Source organism: Cajanus cajan, chromosome 1 (assembly GCF_000230855.2).
Source record: "Cajanus cajan strain Asha chromosome 1, NIPB_CcT2T_4, whole genome shotgun sequence".
NCBI classification, from domain to species: domain Eukaryota; kingdom Viridiplantae; phylum Streptophyta; class Magnoliopsida; order Fabales; family Fabaceae; genus Cajanus; species Cajanus cajan.
This window is the reverse complement of record NC_138517.1, coordinates 85,440,972-85,450,678: the sequence shown is the minus strand read 5'-3', so window position 1 is coordinate 85,450,678 and position 9,707 is coordinate 85,440,972.

Below are 9,707 nucleotides of genomic sequence, written 5' to 3'. Positions count from 1 at the left end.
TGTTGAGCAATATAAGCTGTGTAGATGTGTTGATAATTATAACGATGAATTTATTTACATTGCTAATCCTTTGCTAGTATGATTTTTTTTTTAAAAGAATACTAGCTTACCCTTGCATGTTTTCCATGTGGTTGGAACTGCGATGATCATACTATGTATGGGAGCAGAGCAGGAATAGGTGGGCTTCTTGGGATGAGTCTCCGGCGGACTTTGGAGCTAATTTGCTTGTGTGGATATTTTGCTTGTAGCTACTTGGGATAGTAGCATTTGGTTGTAATTTTCCTTGGTACACTTTAACTCTAGTCAGACTGGAATCTTGTATATTTATATATTCTAGATCCTATATTTATACTTGTTCTATCTGTCTGGTGTTTTAGTGTGCTATACCGTGTGTAGTGACCAGCCGGGTCGTTACACTTTAATGGTATCAGAGCAGTTAGAGTCTAGTGGACACTCTTTGGGGGTAGTTCCTTTAGGCTTTTTGCTGTGTTAGCTCTGTGCTGTGTTGCTTTGCTGTGATGTCTGCTGTGCTGAAATTGTTGTGGTGATTTGTTGTGCTATTGATTTTGTGTGGCTTAGTTACTGTTTACTAAAGAAGTTGTTATCTTTGTAGAAGATGACTAGGACAAATGAGCAGATAGCCCGTGCCCTCGAGATGTTGGCCATGGCTATGCAACAACAAAATACCTATTTTGCTAGGATGGAGGTTGAGAGAGCTGCAGTTAGTGCAGCAAGACCTGCAGGGTCACAGGAGAGCCGGGATCTTGCTGAGTTCCGAAAGTGTAACCCTCCGCAGTTTACTGGAGATGGGGATTCAGAGGTAGCTGACCGCTGGATCCGTGAATTAGAGAAGATCTTTACCGTACTGGGATGTCCTCCAGAGAGGAGGTTAGCATATGCTGTGTACATGCTTGTGGGAGAGGCTGAGCATTGGTGGAGAGGCACCTATCAGATGCTTGTTGCTAGAGGAGTTACCGTTGACTGGGAATGTTTCAGGACAATGTTCATGGAGAAATACTTTCCTGACAGTGTAAGGCACGCCAAGGAGGTTGAATTTATGCGACTGCATCAGGGTGGGATGACAGTTTCTGAGTATGCGATAAAATTCGAGCACCTGGCCCGTTTTTATTCGCAGGTTATGCCTGAGGCTTAGAAATGCAGGAAATTTGCAGATGGATTGAGATATGAGCTGAAGAGGATGGTGGTGCCTATGGCCATCACGGAGTTCCCAGCCTTAGTGGAGAAGGCGAAGGTGGTTGAGCAGTTGGAAGGTGGCAACCGTACTGTAAGGACTATTGGGGGACCATATGGGTCCAAGAAGGGTGAGAGTCAGAGGAAACCATATGACAGGCCCCAACCACAGCGAGGGGGTTCTGTTTATAGGCAATCTTTCAGTGCTGCTAGTGGAGATAGACAGAGTGGAGGTGCCACTCTGAGATGTTTCAGGTGTGCTGGGCCCCACTTTATCAGGGACTGTCCGCACACGGAGAACCGTTGCTTCAGATGTCATCAGATGGGCCACGAATCGGCAAATTGTCCTACGGGGGATAGACCAGAGAGGAGCACTCAGAGGAGTAATGTACAGAGGGCTGATACTCAGAGGAGTGGTGCACTGAGAGCTGATACACAGAGGGGTGACAGACCTACTACTGCTGGTAGGGTATTTGCTTTGACGGGTGCTGAGGCTTCGACTTCTTCTGATCTTGTGAAGGGGAAGGGCAAAGCCGCTGGTAAGGATGTGATGATTCTATTTGACTCTGGTGCTACGCATTCATTTATATCATATGCATGTGCTGCTTTGTTGGGTGTGCCTGTGTGTGAGTTGGGGTTGAGACTACTTGTGTCGACACCCGCTTCTACTTCTGTGATTGCTTCTGAATTGTGCGTGGGTTGTCCAGTTGTGGTGGATGAGAAGAAGTACAAGGTGAACTTGATTTGTTTACCTTTGGTGGATATTGACATAATCTTAGGGATGGATTGGTTGTCTGCCAATCGCATCCTTATAGACTGTGCCAATAGGCGGTTAATCTTCCCTCAAGAGGAGGATGAGCTGTTGATCTCAGCTGTTCAAGCTGAGTCCTTGCTGAGGGATGGGGCAGAGTGCTGTCTTCTGCTTGCTACCACGAGTGTGGAGACCGAGAGGATCTTAGCTGGTATCGATGTGGTGAAGGAGTATGCCGAGGTGTTCCCTGACGAGGTGCCTGGGTTGCCTCCTGTTAGGGAGATGGAGTTCAGCATTGACCTGGTTCCAAGTGCGGGACCAGTGTCAGTAGCTCCCTATAGGATGGCTCCTGCTGAGCTGGCTGAGCTGAAAGATCAGTTGGAGGACTTATTGGAAAAGCAGTTGGTGCGACCGAGTGTTTCGCCGTGGGGTGCTCCTGTGTTGTTGGTAAAGAAGAAGGATGGGGGTAGTCGACTGTGTGTTGATTACAGGCAGCTGAACAAATTGACCATTAAGAACAAATATCCACTTCCCCGGATAGATGACTTAATGGATCAATTGAGGGGCGCGACGGTGTTTTCTAAGATTGACTTGAGGTCAGGATATCACCAGATTAGGGTGAAGGAGGGTGACATACCGAAGACTGCTTTCAGGACTAGGTATGGTCACTATGAATATGTTGTGATGCCGTTCGGTGTGACCAACGCCCCCGCTGTGTTCATGGACTACATGAACAGGATCTTCCGGCCGTTCTTGGATAAATTCGTGGTAGTGTTTATTGATGATATCTTAGTTTATTCAAGGACCCCGGAGGAACATGGAGAGCACTTGAGGACAGTGTTGGAGATTTTGAAAGCGAAGCAATTGTATGCTAAGCTTTCAAAATGTGAGTTCTGGTTGGATGAGGTGAAGTTCTTGGGCCACGTGATTTCAGCTAAGGGGATTGCTGTTGATCCGGCTAAGGTGGAGTCGGTATTGCAGTGGGAACGCCCGAGGACTGTCACGGATATACGGAGCTTTGTGGGCTTAGCGGGTTACTATAGGAGGTTCATTGAAGGGTTCTCTAGGATAGTAGCGCCTCTGACCCAGTTGACGAGGAAGGAGCAGCCGTTTATTTGGACAGATGCCTGTGAACGGAGCTTTGAGGAGTTGAAGAGAAGGTTGACTACTTCTCCTGTGTTGGTGTTACCGAATTCTGGTGAGCCTTTTGATGTGTACTGTGATGCTTCTCATCAGGGTCTGGGGTGTGTGTTGATGCAAAACGGGAAAGTGGTGGCGTATGCTTCAAGGCAACTGAAGACTCATGAGAGGAACTATCCCACTCATGATCTGGAGTTAGCAGCTGTGGTGTTTGCCTTAAAGACTTGGAGGCATTACTTGTATGGAGCTCGATTCAGTGTCTTCAGTGATCACAAAAGTTTGAAGTATCTGTTTGATCAGAAGGAGCTGAACATGAGACAGAGGCGATGGATGGAGTTTCTGAAGGATTTTGATTTTCAGTTGATGTATCATCCAGGCAAGGCCAATGTGGTGGCAGATGCGCTGAGTAGGAAATCCATCCATATGACAAGTATGATGATTAGAGAGCTGGAGTTGGTTGAGAAGTTCAGAGATTTGAATCTCTGTGTGGAGTTAGCTCAGGATCACATTAGTTGTGGGGCAGTTACCATAACTAATGAGTTCTTGAGGCAAGTTGGACTTAAGCAGTTGCAAGACACCGAACTGGTGAAGCTTCTTGGGATGTTGGGTACCGATAAAGCTGTAGGCTTTGAGCTGGGAGAGGATGGGATCTTAAGGTTCAGAGGCAGGATTTGCCTACCTCAGGATGCTGAGCTAAGGAGAGTTGTGCTAGAGGAAGGTCACAAGAGCAAACTTAGCATACATCCAGGTATGACTAAGATGTACCAAGACCTCAAGAAGACTTTCTGGTGGTCTGGTATGAAGAGAGAGATAGCTGAGTATGTGGCGGCCTGTTTAACCTGTCAGAAGGCAAAGGTTGAACATCAAAAGCCTAGTGGGTTAATGCAACAGATTGAGACTCCCGAGTGGAAATGGGATAGCATTACTATGGATTTCATCGTGGGGTTGCCTAGGTCATCTAGGAATAGTGATGCTATCTGGGTGATTGTTGATCGGTTGACCAAGTGTGCGCATTTCTTGCCTGTCAACATCAAGTGGTCCTTAGAGAAGCTGACGCAGTTGTATATAAGGGAGATAGTTCGGTTGCACGGGGTGCCTTCCAGTATTATTTCCGACCGAGATCCGAGGTTCACTTCCAGATTCTGGCAGAGTCTACACCGAGCTTTAGGCACAAAGCTGAAGCTGAGTTCTGCTTATCATCCACAGACGGATGGTCAGTCGGAGAGGACAATCCAGTCCTTGGAGGATCTGCTGAGGGCTTGTATGTTAGATCACTTGGGTAGTTGGGAGGAAGTATTACCGCTTGTGGAGTTTACTTACAACAACAGTTTCCATGCTAGTATTGGGATGGCGCCGTTTGAAGCCTTATATGGCAGGAGATGTAGGACTCCTCTGTGCTGGTATCAGGATGGTGAGTCAGTGGTTGTGGGACCGGAGTTGATCCTACAGACTACTGAGAAGGTGAAGATGATTCAGGAAAAAATGAGGACTGCTCAGAGTAGGCAGAAATCATATGCTGACAAAAGGCGTAAGCCTTTAGAATTTGCTGAGGGGGAACATGTGTTTCTGAAGGTGACTCCGACTTCTGGTGTGGGTAGAGCGTTGAAGACTCGGAAGTTAACACCAAGATTCGTGGGTCCCTATCAGATAATACAGCGTGTGGGTCCGGTTGCTTATCGGTTGGCTTTGCCACCGTCTCTTTCAAACCTACACGATGTATTTCATGTGTCCCAGCTGAGGAAGTATGTTCATGACCCGAGTCATGTGGTGGAGATGGATGAGGTGCAGGTGAAGGAGAATCTGACTTATGAAAAGAAACCGGTAGCTATAATTGATCATAAGTTGAAGGAGCTTCGTGGCAAGTCCATAAAATTGGTGAAAATTCTTTGGGATGCAACTACGGGTGAGGCAACTTGGGAAGTAGAAAGTCAGTTCAGTGAACAGTACCCATATCTCTTCTAAGTAAGTGAATTTTCGAGGACGAAAATTTTTGTTGTTGGGGAGAATTGTAATACCTTATTTTTTTATTATTATTATTATTTATTATTAAAATGGCATTTTCGTGAATTTTATAAAGGTATAGGGGTATTATTGTAATTATTGATGGCATTTTTGCAATTTTCAAAAAGTTTGAAGGGTGTTTTGGTAACTTGGAACGGGCCGTTCCAAAAGCAAAACGGGCCGTTCCAAGCTTTAAAATTTAACTAAAAATCTTGAGTGAGAACGGGCTCAGAACGGCCGTTCCGACAAGGAGAACGGGCCGTTCTGATTGTGAAACGGGCCGTTCTAAAGGGAGAACAGGCCGTTTCAAAAGGAGTACGGGCCGTTCTGCTGGAAATTGGGAACGGGCCGTTCCGTATTTGGAACGGGCCGTTCCAGTTCAAAAATTTGCGTAGCTTTTTCGAGCCCAGAACGGGCGTTCCGCTTTTTGGAACGGCCGTACCGGGTAGAGGAGCCAGAATTGCTATAAATAGGGGCTTGGGGAGTTACGAAAATTCATACCTTGGGAAGAGAAAATCCTTAGAGAAAGAGGGAGGAAAGGAAAGGGGGAGAAAGAGGAAGAGGAATCCGGTAGAGGTGGTTCTGTCAGAATAAAGAAAAGAGGAGAAAGAGGAGGAGGTTCTGCTCAAATTTCGGTTCAGGATTATCCAAGTAAGGGAAGTTAGTTTTTGAAATTATTAATTGTTTGATGATTAATAATAAATGAATATTTTTGAACTGTGTCAAAATTTTGTTGTTGAGTCGAGCTGAATTATATGTTGATTTTTAACAGTATTGTACTATATAATGCTGAGCTGTATGCTGATTATACCCACTTGAGGTGGTGTTGTTGCTGCTGTTATAGCCGCTATGTCGGTGCTGTTAGCCACTATTATGGTGCTGTTGTTGCCGCTAAGTCGGTGTTGTTATAGCCACTAGAGTGGTGCTGTTGTTGCCGCTAAGTCGGTGTTGTTATAGCCACTAGAGTGGTGTTGTTGTTGCCGCTAAGTCGGTGCCGTTATAGCCACTAGAGTGGTGCTGTTGCTGCTACTAAGCAGTGTTGATATAACCGCATTATGGTGCTGATGTTGTTGAGCAATATAAGCTGTGTAGATGTGTTGATAATTATAACGATGAATTTATTTACATTGCTAATCCTTTGCTAGTATGATTTTTTTTTTTAAAAGAATACTAGCTTACCCTTGCATGTTTTCCATGTGGTTGGAACTGCGATGATCATACTATGTATGGGAGCAGAGCAGGAATAGGTGGGCTTCTTGGGATGAGTCTCCGGCGGACTTTGGAGCTAATTTGCTTGTGTGGATATTTTGCTTGTAGCTACTTGGGATAGTAGCATTTGGTTGTAATTTTCCTTGGTACACTTTAACTCTAGTCAGACTGGAATCTTGTATATTTATATATTCTAGATCCTATATTTATACTTGTTCTATCTGTCTGGTGTTTTAGTGTGCTATACCGTGTGTAGTGACCAGCCGGGTCGTTACACAACCCCGAGAAGTGCACCTTCGGGGTCAAGGGGGGCAAGTTCCTAGGGTTTATGCTTTTAGAAAGGGGGATAGAGGCAAACCGATACAAGTGCCAGGCCGTGTTGAACATGCGAGGCCCGAATAACCTCAAGGAATTACAGCGACTATCAGGAAGATTGGTCGCCCTGTCCCGATTCCTCCCCCGTTTGGCCGACAAGATTAGTCCGATGACGAAGCTCTTACGCAAGGCTTCGGCATTCTCGTGGAATGAACCGTGCGAGGAAGCCTTCACAACATTGAAAACGACCTTAGCGACGCCGCCGATCCTCACGAGACCAGATCCTCTGAGCCCACTACTCGTATATTTGACCGTTTTCGAAGAGGCGATCATCTCGGTTATAGTGCAAGAAAAGGAAGGCACCCAGGCTCCCGTATATTTCATTAGCCGACTCCTACAAGATTTCGAAACTCGATACCAGTTGATCGAAAAGGTGGCGCTTGGCTTAATACACACTTCTCAACGCCTACGACATTATTTCCAGAGCCACCAAGTAGTCGTCCACACCGACTGTCCGATCTCAAAAGTCTTAGGCAAGCCTGAACTCGCTGGAAGAATGATGGTCTGGTCAATGGAGCTCTCGCAATTCGATATCACCTTCAAACTGAGAGGACCGATCAAGGCTCAATGCCTGGCCGATTTCGTAAACGAGCTCCACCCCCACGGTCAATTCGAAGAGCACTGTTGGACCCTCCACGTGGACGGTTCCTCAAATTGCCGAGGAAGCGGAGCATGAGTAATCCTGGAGGGACCCAAAGGGATAGTCTTAGAACAATCACTCCGCTTTCAGTTCAAGGCTTCGAACAACCAAGCCGAGTATGAAGCCCTATTGGCCGGACTGAGACTAGCCAAAGACATGGGTGCGTCGAGAATCAAATGCCTGACCGATTCCAAAGTTGTGGCCGAGCAGGTGGGCGGTAGCTTCCAAGTAAAAGATCACAACATGATGAAGTACTACCATGCTTACCAAAAGTTGAAGGCAAACTTTCAAGAAGTGTTGGTCGAGCATATCCCGCACGAGGACAACACCAGAGCCGATCAGTTGGCTAGATTAGCCGCAACCAAGAAGCCGGGCCAACTAAGAACAATCATTCAGCAAGAACTTGTCCACCCCAGTGTTGATGAAGAAGTCGTGGCAAACGTTGTTACCAAGCTCCCCGACCAAAGTGACTCTCCAAATTGGCAACAGGAAATCAAGGCATTCATCAATGGTGTCACCCCAGCCGACCCAACCGAGGCAAAACGGCTGAGAACACAGGCTAGCAGATACGTCGTCATCGCCGACCTGCTATACGTACAGGCGTGGCTTCTCCACTGCGCTACTCAAGTGCCTAGACCCCACCGAGGCCGATTACGTGATACGGGAAGTTCACGAGGGAATTTTTGGAATGCACTCCGGAGCTAGAAACAACCGTCTCCAAACTACTACGAGCCGGGTGCTATTGGCCGACCATGAACACCGACTGCGAAACGTTTGTGAAGAAGTGTCAACCATGTCAGAAACACGACAACCTGATCCACCAACCGGCCGAGCAGCTGCATTGTATTCCTCCTGCATGGCCATTCGCCACTTGGGGGGTCGACATACTAGGTCCTTTCCCGATTGCTAAGGGGCAATGCAAGTTTCTCATTGTTGTCGTGGACCTCTTCACCAAATGGATTGAAGCCGAGCCCTTGGCATGTATCTCGGCCCATCAAGTCCAAAAATTCTTATGGAGGAATATCATCACTCGGTTCAGCATCCCACATACCCTAGTGACCGACAACGACCTTCAGTTCACCGATCGAAAACTCAACGAGTTTCTAGCTGGCCTAGGAATCCAACACAAGGTCACATCTGTTGAGCACCCACAAACGAACGGTTAGGCCGAGTCCGCCCACAAGGTCATTCTGACAGAGTTGAAGAAGCGGCTGGGAGAAGCAAAGGGAGCATGGGCCAAACAGTTGCCCAAGGTACTTTGGGCCTATCGATGCACCCCTCAGTCAACCACACAAGAGACCCCTTCCGGTTAGTCTATGGGTCCGACGTGATGATTCTGGTGGAAATCAGGGAGCCTTCATTTCGCCGAGCCCATTTCGAGGAGTCGAATAATGAAGCCGAGCTCCGAATAAACCTGGACATCGTAGAAAACACTTGAGACCGAGCACAAATCATTGCCGAGGCCACGAAACAACGCTACAAGAGAAGGTTCAACAGCAGGGTGAAGCCTAGAGAATTCAGAGAGGGAGATCTTGTTTGGAGAGCCATGGGCGAGGCGAGAAAAGATCCGAGACAAGGAAAGCTTGCTCCAAATTGGGACGGACCCTTCCGAATACAACACAACCTAAACAACGGAGCATACAAGCTAGAGTACTTATCAGGAGAACCAATTCCGAGAACCTGGAACTCCTCGCATTTAAAAGTGTATTATAGTTGATGTAATAGTGCACTCTTTTCCTTGGTCGACTCTTTTTTCCCTAAGGAGGGTTTTGGGTCGGCAAGGTTTTTAACGAGGCACTTTATTAATGCAAAAACATTTTTGAATATTAATCATCTCTCTCCCTAGTTAACTGTATACATACGTTTAGGTCACGATCATGCAGGTCTGACCTCGGTTAACGCGCGAGCCCAATAGGTTTCCCTCCCGAGTACCCTCCTCGGCTAAGGATGTACCTAGGCCGAGTACTACGCGCCCACGGACCAACGCCGAGCAACCCTCGGCCGACCACTCAAACATGCACGCGAGCCCTATAGGTTTCCCTCCCGAGCAACCTCCTCGGCTAAGGATGCACCTAGGCCGAGCACTACGCATAACGCGCACTTAAACCGAGCAATCCTCGACCTACCGCTCCAAAATGCACTCGAGCCCTATAGGTTTCCCTCCCGAGCAACCTCCTCGGCTAAGGATGCACCTAGGCCGAGCACTACGCATAATGCGCACTTAAACCGAGCAATCCTCGGCCTACCGCCCAAAGTACACTCGATTCCTACAAGGTTTCCCTCCCGAGCTATCTCCTCGGCTGAGAAACCTAGGCCAAGCACTACGTACGAGAACCGAACCGAGCAATCCTCGACCGACTACTCGAAAATACAATTGTGCCCTACAGTTTCCCCTCCCGA